The following is an 8,571-nucleotide window of genomic DNA, read 5'->3' as shown; positions in this document are numbered from 1 at the left end:
TTATTAGGGTTTACATTTCATTTAAAATATGTCAACAATATTTTTGCATTTTTCACCCTTAAATGCAATTTTACTCATTTTTTTTTTGTGTGTTTAATTGTGAACTGATCATAATAGGGTTATTGTTATAAATCAAGGTAATCAGCTTATTATTTTTCGCTGAATACACTTATTATTATAACATAATATTTAACAATCGTAAATTTTAATTAAATTCCAAGATTTTATTTTTTAATTAACATTCGTCACGACGTCATCAGAAACACTATTAACTATTTAATAACTATTTTTGCTCTGTCTTACATATTTTGTAACACATCGCATGCGGGTGTAGCGTCCTCATAAACGTATACAGAGAATACATTGTTAAAATATTGTATTTTTTTCATAGATTTTGAGTGATGAGGAAAAAAATAGTAACAAAAGCAACTAGGGCCAAAAAAAATTGACCCCCTTATAGAAAAATATCTGGCTCTGTGCCTGGTCTTTTATTTTCTTAAACTTTTACAATTGCACCATATATACTATATAGTTCATGTTAAAGTATACACAAGTTTCTAATACTAGTTTTATATAATTTCTCTGTTAATTTCACATTTGTATGAATATAATTTGTTTGATTGCGCCGCTGGTCGCAAAACTAAAAGCCCATTAATCTTTTAGAAAAGTACCGAAAATGTTCATAAAATATGCTATAATTATTGAGCCTAATGCCCAAGGTTAGTTGTTAATTTTTTTAACCTGAGAATTAATTCATTAATATAAAAACCACACGAATGGAGTTTAAATTATTTTATTAATTCAACCTGAAGTAACAAAAAGAACCGGCACGTGCGCCGGCAACATACAGCAGACCACGTGAATGGTGTAGATTTCACAAATTTAGTCCACCCACTTGTTTTCAAAACGAAATAGGTACCAGGTGGTGAGTCTTAGCGGAAACTAAAAAAATTTGAATTCGAATGCTCGTAAACAAATTCGGATTTCTTCATTTACAAAGTATATGTTTTCAGTTACCTATGGTGTTAAATTGTTAGCAAACCATTACTAAAATGTCTTGACTCCCAGGTTAAGCACTACTGCTGTACACTAATCATTGCAATATGAATTGTTATATATATTTAATAAATAATAAGTAATAAGTGTTTTTTTAAGGATTATGTTATAAACATAAATTATTGTAATTTTTACTATAAGCACAAGCATTTCAGAGTATATTATGGTATAGGCAACACAGATAGAGTTGTACATTTTCATGAAATTTTTTTCCTATGTATTTTGTGAACATTTATTTTTTAAAGTTGTAGACAATTTGATAAAAAAGCACTTCCCGACAATATAATTTTACAACCATAAGTCTGTAAATCATTAGTATCGTTATTATAATAATGATCATGGTATTGGTTGTTATTACTAAATACGTAATTGTATTACGAATTTTTAATAGTATTATTACATAGTTATTGCATAAGTTAGAAACATGATTACGGCGTAAGTCTAAAGACACCGGCGTTGGAAATGTTCTAGGTATATTGCTGAGAATTCAAATGAAAAAAAATGTTTCCTATGAAAAATATCAAGCTTACATCTCTAAATCCCTAATGCAGTTTTAATATTATTGTACATACATTTGCTATATAGGAAATGGGAATAAATGCTATGTTTTCGGTGAAAATATATTATACATGGTAGGTAGATAATTAATATTATAGATCAATATCGGTTTTTTAAATTAAAATTAGATACCATATTCATTAGAGTGACCCACTCGGTGTAGAGCAGTACCAATCTTCCCAGATTTTTAAATTGTTCTTTTTTTTTAAAAATTTTTTTTTTATTTTAAATGTAAGGCATTCCTAGCCTAAGGCTATCTATATCTAGGGATATTTGACAGTTTACATAATAGATTAACGGATTAACGTGGATTATTAGAAATATTTTTATAAGTACTAAGGATAATATTAAATATTGTTAATTTTAAGATATGCAGAAGTAGATAAAATTGTTCTAGTCGAAGAAACTTTATTGTACAAGTATAGGTAAAAAGAATAAACTTTGTAATTTATTATTTAACTAAATAAATATTTAAAATTATGAATTGTAATGTCACATTCAAGTCAGTGTTTATAACTCTGAATATTGTTATTACCTAATCAAAATTCTTAATATTTTATTATTATTATCGGTTACTAGTTACTATTAGAAAAATAGTATAGGTAAAAATAAAATAATAATCATGTATATTTCCTTTAAAAAAATGTTTAAATATTCCAGGTAAATTTGTTCATTGAATATTAATTTACATTTGAAAGCGCCAAATGTAAATGAATTACTAATACCTAAAGTTGGTCAATACATTTTAAATTGACTTAAAAACGAGTTATGACTTTTGTACATAGACCGTTGAAGTTTTTACACAGTGGCCTCTCGTAAGCGAGGCACACAAACAGTACTAAAATCCTGTAGTGTACGTTATGTTATTGCTATAGAGAGACATTATTGTTATGAAATGCACTATAATTATGTGCCAAAAACATACAATTTAAAAATAAAATAAAAACAATTTGCGGTTACAAATAATATGTAATTTGTCGTCACAGTTTTTATGAAGGTTAGATAACTGATAAAATGCTTCCATGTCCAAACTGATTTCTATTTAGTTTTTTGGTAATATTGTAAAAATTATCTGCGTATATTCTATACCAGACATGGCGAATTATGAATAATTAATAACTTAGTGCGAATTTTATTTTATACTATAAATAAACATGTGTTCAACTTCATACTCCTTAATGCATATGTAATAAAATGCATATTACATTTATTTTATCCTTAAAATTTTATTTTTCACGACAAGGGGTATAGAGACGATCTTATACACCATGGTTTATTTTAAACCTTATTTTACAGTCATCTCTGTGACTACTCAACTTTAGAGACACGTTCGTGATCTCCCCACCATTATTCAGGCTTATTTTAATTAAAACTATAAAATTATAATAGTTAATAATAAATCTAAAATGTGCATAAATACTAAATTCTAGTTACACACATAATATTATAGTCTTCATACGAATTGCAAATATTGTCTTTTTTACTATTTTGGTTTTATTGGCACTTATATGTTTTACTTACTGCCATAAAAATAACATATAGGTAAATAGTTATTTGTGTAAATGTGTGATTGCCAATGGGGCAACAAACATAGTATACCATCGTGCGAGGAGTCTCAATATAAATATCAACAATAGTGGCGATTACAGTACAGAATAATATATGGTTAGGTTAGGTTTATAAGTAATAAATATAGTAAAATGATTTTAAAAATATCAATTTTGTTTTTTTTAATTTCATCAATTTATAAAAATTAAGTTGACAAACTTGATACAATACAACAATCATCATTTTCTAGTGTTTATAAAATTATGTATTCTTGTTTATATGTTAATTTACATGATATTGATTCCCCACAAGTATTTTTAAAAACAGTTTTTGTAATTCAATTGTACGAATTTATACTGAAAAAATGAATAACATTTTTTGAAGTATCAGCTTTTAACACGCTTAAAAATAATTAATTTTTAGTTTCATCATTAAAAATAAAATAATACGGTGAATAAGAGATATATCGGCATTTGTTAGTGTGCAGATTATTTTTGTTTCATCATTAATATAAACAAATTGCTATGAATACATTATACATTACCAAGTACAGTGTGACCGAAATAACAATCAACTATTCTTGAAATTATTTTTTTGATTCAGTTGAATTAAAAATTCAGACTTGTATCGTCCACACAGAACTATTGAATAAACTATAAATGTAATAACTAAGGTAATTTTCAACAGTTCAAAAAAACAGAGTTCAAAATGTCCACAAAATAAATCAATAAGCACAAATCGGTTAAGATAATTAAAACAAAGATTTTATTTAGACATAATATAAGACATGATGGTATTTTTCACTTCAAATTAACTAAAATAATACTGTTAGTTGGTTACTGGCACACCAGCGGTTGTCGAATTATCGATACCACATTCGTTTGTGCCTCGTTGAATTTTGAAAAGACCTTTATCACCCCAATCTGCGTTCCATGAGTTGACCATCAACCAGTATGGAACTCCGTATTCTTCACCCCAACCGATCAATTTAGCGGCATGTCCTCCCAAGCATGTAGCGTTTCCGATTTCACATAAACACCTTTAAAACGCGAAATTTCGGTTAGAAATAGTTTTACACAGTTTTCAAAACCTTTGAAGTCGCTCTTCTGTACAGTAGGTTAGTACAGTTGGGCCGCTGTAACGGGTTTTGTAAAATTTTAATTCAATTTTAAATTTAGATATTTCTTACCCAACTAAAATATCAATATACATATATATTAATATATACTCATTTATAGATAGTTTGTATAGGCACACAATGTAGTAGTATTATGTAAAAATTATGTAGTTTGATAAAGTATAAAACTAAAATTATGAATAGAAATAATTGAATTTTTTTTAATATTTTTATGAGGTATATTATAATGTGGCATTATGTAAAAATGTTGATTTCGTCAAACTAAATTGATACCTATAGAATTAAAGTGGTCAAACCAAATTGTTGACTTCAAATATTATTATCACCATGGACAGAGTACGAAATATGTCGTATAATTCCCCGTTTTCATTAAAAAATATTTAGGAAAAATTATAAAACATAAAAATATATTGTAATAAAAGAGTCTTGCATAATGATTGGACTTTTTAAGCACGTTAAGTTCCGAGCCCCGTGAGTAATTACTTATAAAAATATGATATTATTTGTGACTAGAAATGGTTAAAATAAGATCGTTATTCATATTCCTAGTAAAATACACAATTCGAGTGTGTTTTCGGAATTTTTTTAACAATCATTGAAATTAAAACATGACAACAATTCTAATTGTCTGAATTCCGTTTAAAATGATGAATACTGTTTTGAAGTAGTCTTGATAACATCGATAAATAGTTTCAACGCATTTAACAATTTTTGTGAAAAAGAAATACAGTAATAATACTTGCACTGTTCTGGCTTGGTCTAGTTCATTTATCGTCTAATTAACCAGTCACCAGTTCTGACCGATGCCTGAAATTACACTATTCGCTGCTTGTGAAAGAGTTTTCAATATTAATAACTTTCTTGAGTGGTGATTCAGTGATTGCACTACATAATAATGTATCGTAAGTTAACTGGTACTGATTCAGAAGAACATAGTTGCTCGGGTTTTAAAAATATCAATATTTTGTAGATTATTTTATTTATTTTAATTTAGTTAATATACTTGAAAGATACAACAATCTTCAGCTTCTAGTGTTTATTAAATTATGTAGCTTTGTTTATAAGTTAACTTAGAAGCTATTTAAATATTTCTTAAAATATTATAATTATTTTTATCATTCATTTTTTGTTTACTTGTAGTATAAGGTTTAAGTATGTATTGCCTATAATTATTATCTGTACCCATTATACATTTGGAGCATTAAATATGAATTAATACAATTAAAAATAACAAAATATAACTTATTATATATGTACAATTGTCTGTCTAGACTTCTAGAGAGATAACAGCCAGTGGCATTTGACCGAAATTTAAATCTTCTTATAGCATCTATAGGAATTATAAATTATATCAACAACGTATAAAATGAAAATTCTTAAAGAAATTGTTTAAATATAAAATACTTCCATAATGTTTACTATAATGTATCGGAAAATATAATTTACTAAGTACTTCAGCTGTTTTAAATATATTTGATGAGCTTTATCGTCACAACGTCGCCCGTTTATTATATAGCTATTTTAAAAAAAACCCTATAACCCCTTAGAGGTCTAATTTTAAAAAACACTTTCAAAAAAAATAAATAAATAAGAATAATAATAATAATAATAATATTTGCAAATGATTCTATACACATATTGTTATTGGGAAATGATTCTATAGTTATAATTATAATTTGTATAGTTAAACACGTTTATCGCACATCGATAAGAAAAGTATTATTATTTTTGAATAAAACAATTTGTATAGTTGAGCTATTCGGTATTTTTGAACACAGCTCTTCTGAGTTCAAATTTTCTGATTTGTTTGTATTATGATAAATAATAATGTATATTATACAATTATTAGATTTTTTACGACATTAGCAAATGTCCCAACTATTTTTTTTATTCTTCACCAATTTTTTGTCAGTAAATATTATGTTCTTCGTATCATATCCATCAAATTATTGGTAGTATTAACAATAAAATTATTATAATTTAATAGTGATCTTTTTTACATGTCTGTAGTCCAATACTATATACAAATACTGAGTTTCATACAGTATACTGGGCACCACATATTTTAAAATGTTTTGGATTCATCACCATCACATTTTCTGTTCGAAGTATAAACATATAAAAACATTATTTTAGATGACGTTTTATATTTAACTCACGAATTGTGAACAATTTCTTTTTTTAAGGTGATTATTTCGTGTTTAAGACCAGTTGTTCCTCCGTGACCTATAATATCCATTTAATTATTACAATACTTTTTGCAGTGGTAATAGATACAAGATACTATTAACCGGAGTATTAGAGCATATGTTGGTAGGTATACTATAAAGTATAAACAAAAATGTCAATAATATATAGATAGGTAGATACTAGCAATCGCAGGTATAGTCACAATGTCTAAATCTAAAACTACCTACTTAAATAGCACATTAAAACATTAAACATTGTACATTTAAATTGAATATGGAAAAACAAATGTTTAAAATATTAAATATTTTATTTTCTGCTTGATAATGGTGTGGTTCAAAAGGGAAAGTTAATGGTCTTAATAATTTTATTACTTGGAGCTATTATATGCAATTTAAATACTTTATATTTTAGATTGAGAGTGAGGAATATATATTATAATCAAAGAATGGTTACTTTTTTAGTTATTTGGTACTTATTACATAAATATAATACGTATGTGCATTGTGCATATATAGAATAACTTCACGATCAATGATCACATTTATGGATGGACTGCTCCACAAATATTTAACATCAAGTTATTAGTTTATACATTAAACAAATTATTATAGATTAAAATAATTTAATCAAATGATTAGCAAAACCATGGATTTTATAATATACAGATAAACCACCTTATTGTTAATATTGAAAACGTAAGATCGCATTCAACCACATATTATAAAATCAACGTCCAATGTACTTTTAAAATATTAAGCTTACAAAACCATTTAACCTATCTTAACTAAATTTATTTACGATTCATACTCAAGGCGATTTAATAAACATGCTGAATATTTAGGTAAATAATGTACATATACAAATTACAAAATACACTATAAAATATGTTTGAAAGTGAAGACGATTTTCAAAGTATGATGTGTAGGCATATAGTTCTTCATCACTCATTACCCATTGGCAAACTATAATAATTTAAATATTTATTTTTAAAAAATGGAAGTTTAATAGAGATTATATTTATTTGAGGAATTAACATATAAATGTTTACAGGATTTATCCATATTTACCAGCAGTTTCAAGTAGTTGTTTAAATGGATTTGTTAGATACATTTTTACTACTAACTCATTTAAAATAATTGGTATATATATTGTTGCATTTCAGTACCAAGTGAAATATACAGTAAATTATTAATTATTATCAAACACATATCTTCACCATGTATGTGCCCACTACATTTTTCCCTTTAATTATGTATTTAATCATATTCTGGTACATGACATTTTTCAGCATTCTTAAAAAACCATATTTTTAAGTACTTTAGAATTTTAATGAACCTAAAGGAGTGTCCTGACTTCTTTCTCAATTGAGAACTCAAGTCGATGCAACTAAATGAAAATTTGTGTAAGTTGAATTAAATTTATTTGACTCTATGCAGCTACGAAGAATAATAATAGCCTACCTACATTAAAAGATTTGACAAATGTGGAACATTAATGATTTAAAAGTTATAATAATTAGGTAATATTTATACATAAATAAAATTTATTAACATTCTATTATTATAAAAACTATCTGCTCATCATAAGAAATAATATAACATTTAGTAATTTTACTACAAAATTTTACAGCAATCTCTCCTTTGCCCATGACACTATTATAACCAGGGAGCAGAATTAAAATACTGTGCTAATATTAGCATGAAATCATCTAAAAAATTAACAATATATCATATTAAATTAATACAATTTAGGGCAGTTTTATTTTGGGTATAAAAAAATTCCACGTAATCTCTCTATCATAATTAAAATTATTTAGTACCTATTTTCTACTTTTTTCCCAACTCACTTTTCATACACCAGAACAAAAGATGATAGACTATTGTACATTATTTTATATTTAATAAACAGTAGTTCATAAAAATTATGTTTACGGTATTGCTGTTTGTATTCAAATAACCAACTAACCCATGCACAAATTGCACATAATTGTATGGTACATAAATACATAATGTATTATAAATAATATTTTTCCAGCTAAAAAAATGGCAGGTGTTTTATCAGCGTGACCGATTCAGACCAAA

At 26.1% G+C, this 8,571-nt stretch overlaps 1 pseudogene; it reads right to left on the bottom strand.

Annotated features, from left to right (window-relative positions):
* Window positions 1–3,969: 3,969 nt before the first annotated feature.
* LOC111029136 lies at window positions 3,970–7,600 on the bottom strand (annotated as a pseudogene).
* Window positions 7,601–8,571: the final 971 nt, after the last annotated feature.

This window comes from Myzus persicae, unplaced genomic scaffold (assembly GCF_001856785.1).
Source record: "Myzus persicae strain clone G006 unplaced genomic scaffold, MPER_G0061.0, whole genome shotgun sequence".
Lineage (NCBI taxonomy): Eukaryota > Metazoa > Arthropoda > Insecta > Hemiptera > Aphididae > Myzus > Myzus persicae.
The sequence above is the reverse complement of the archived record's forward strand: the minus strand, read 5'-3'. Positions and strand labels throughout refer to the sequence as shown.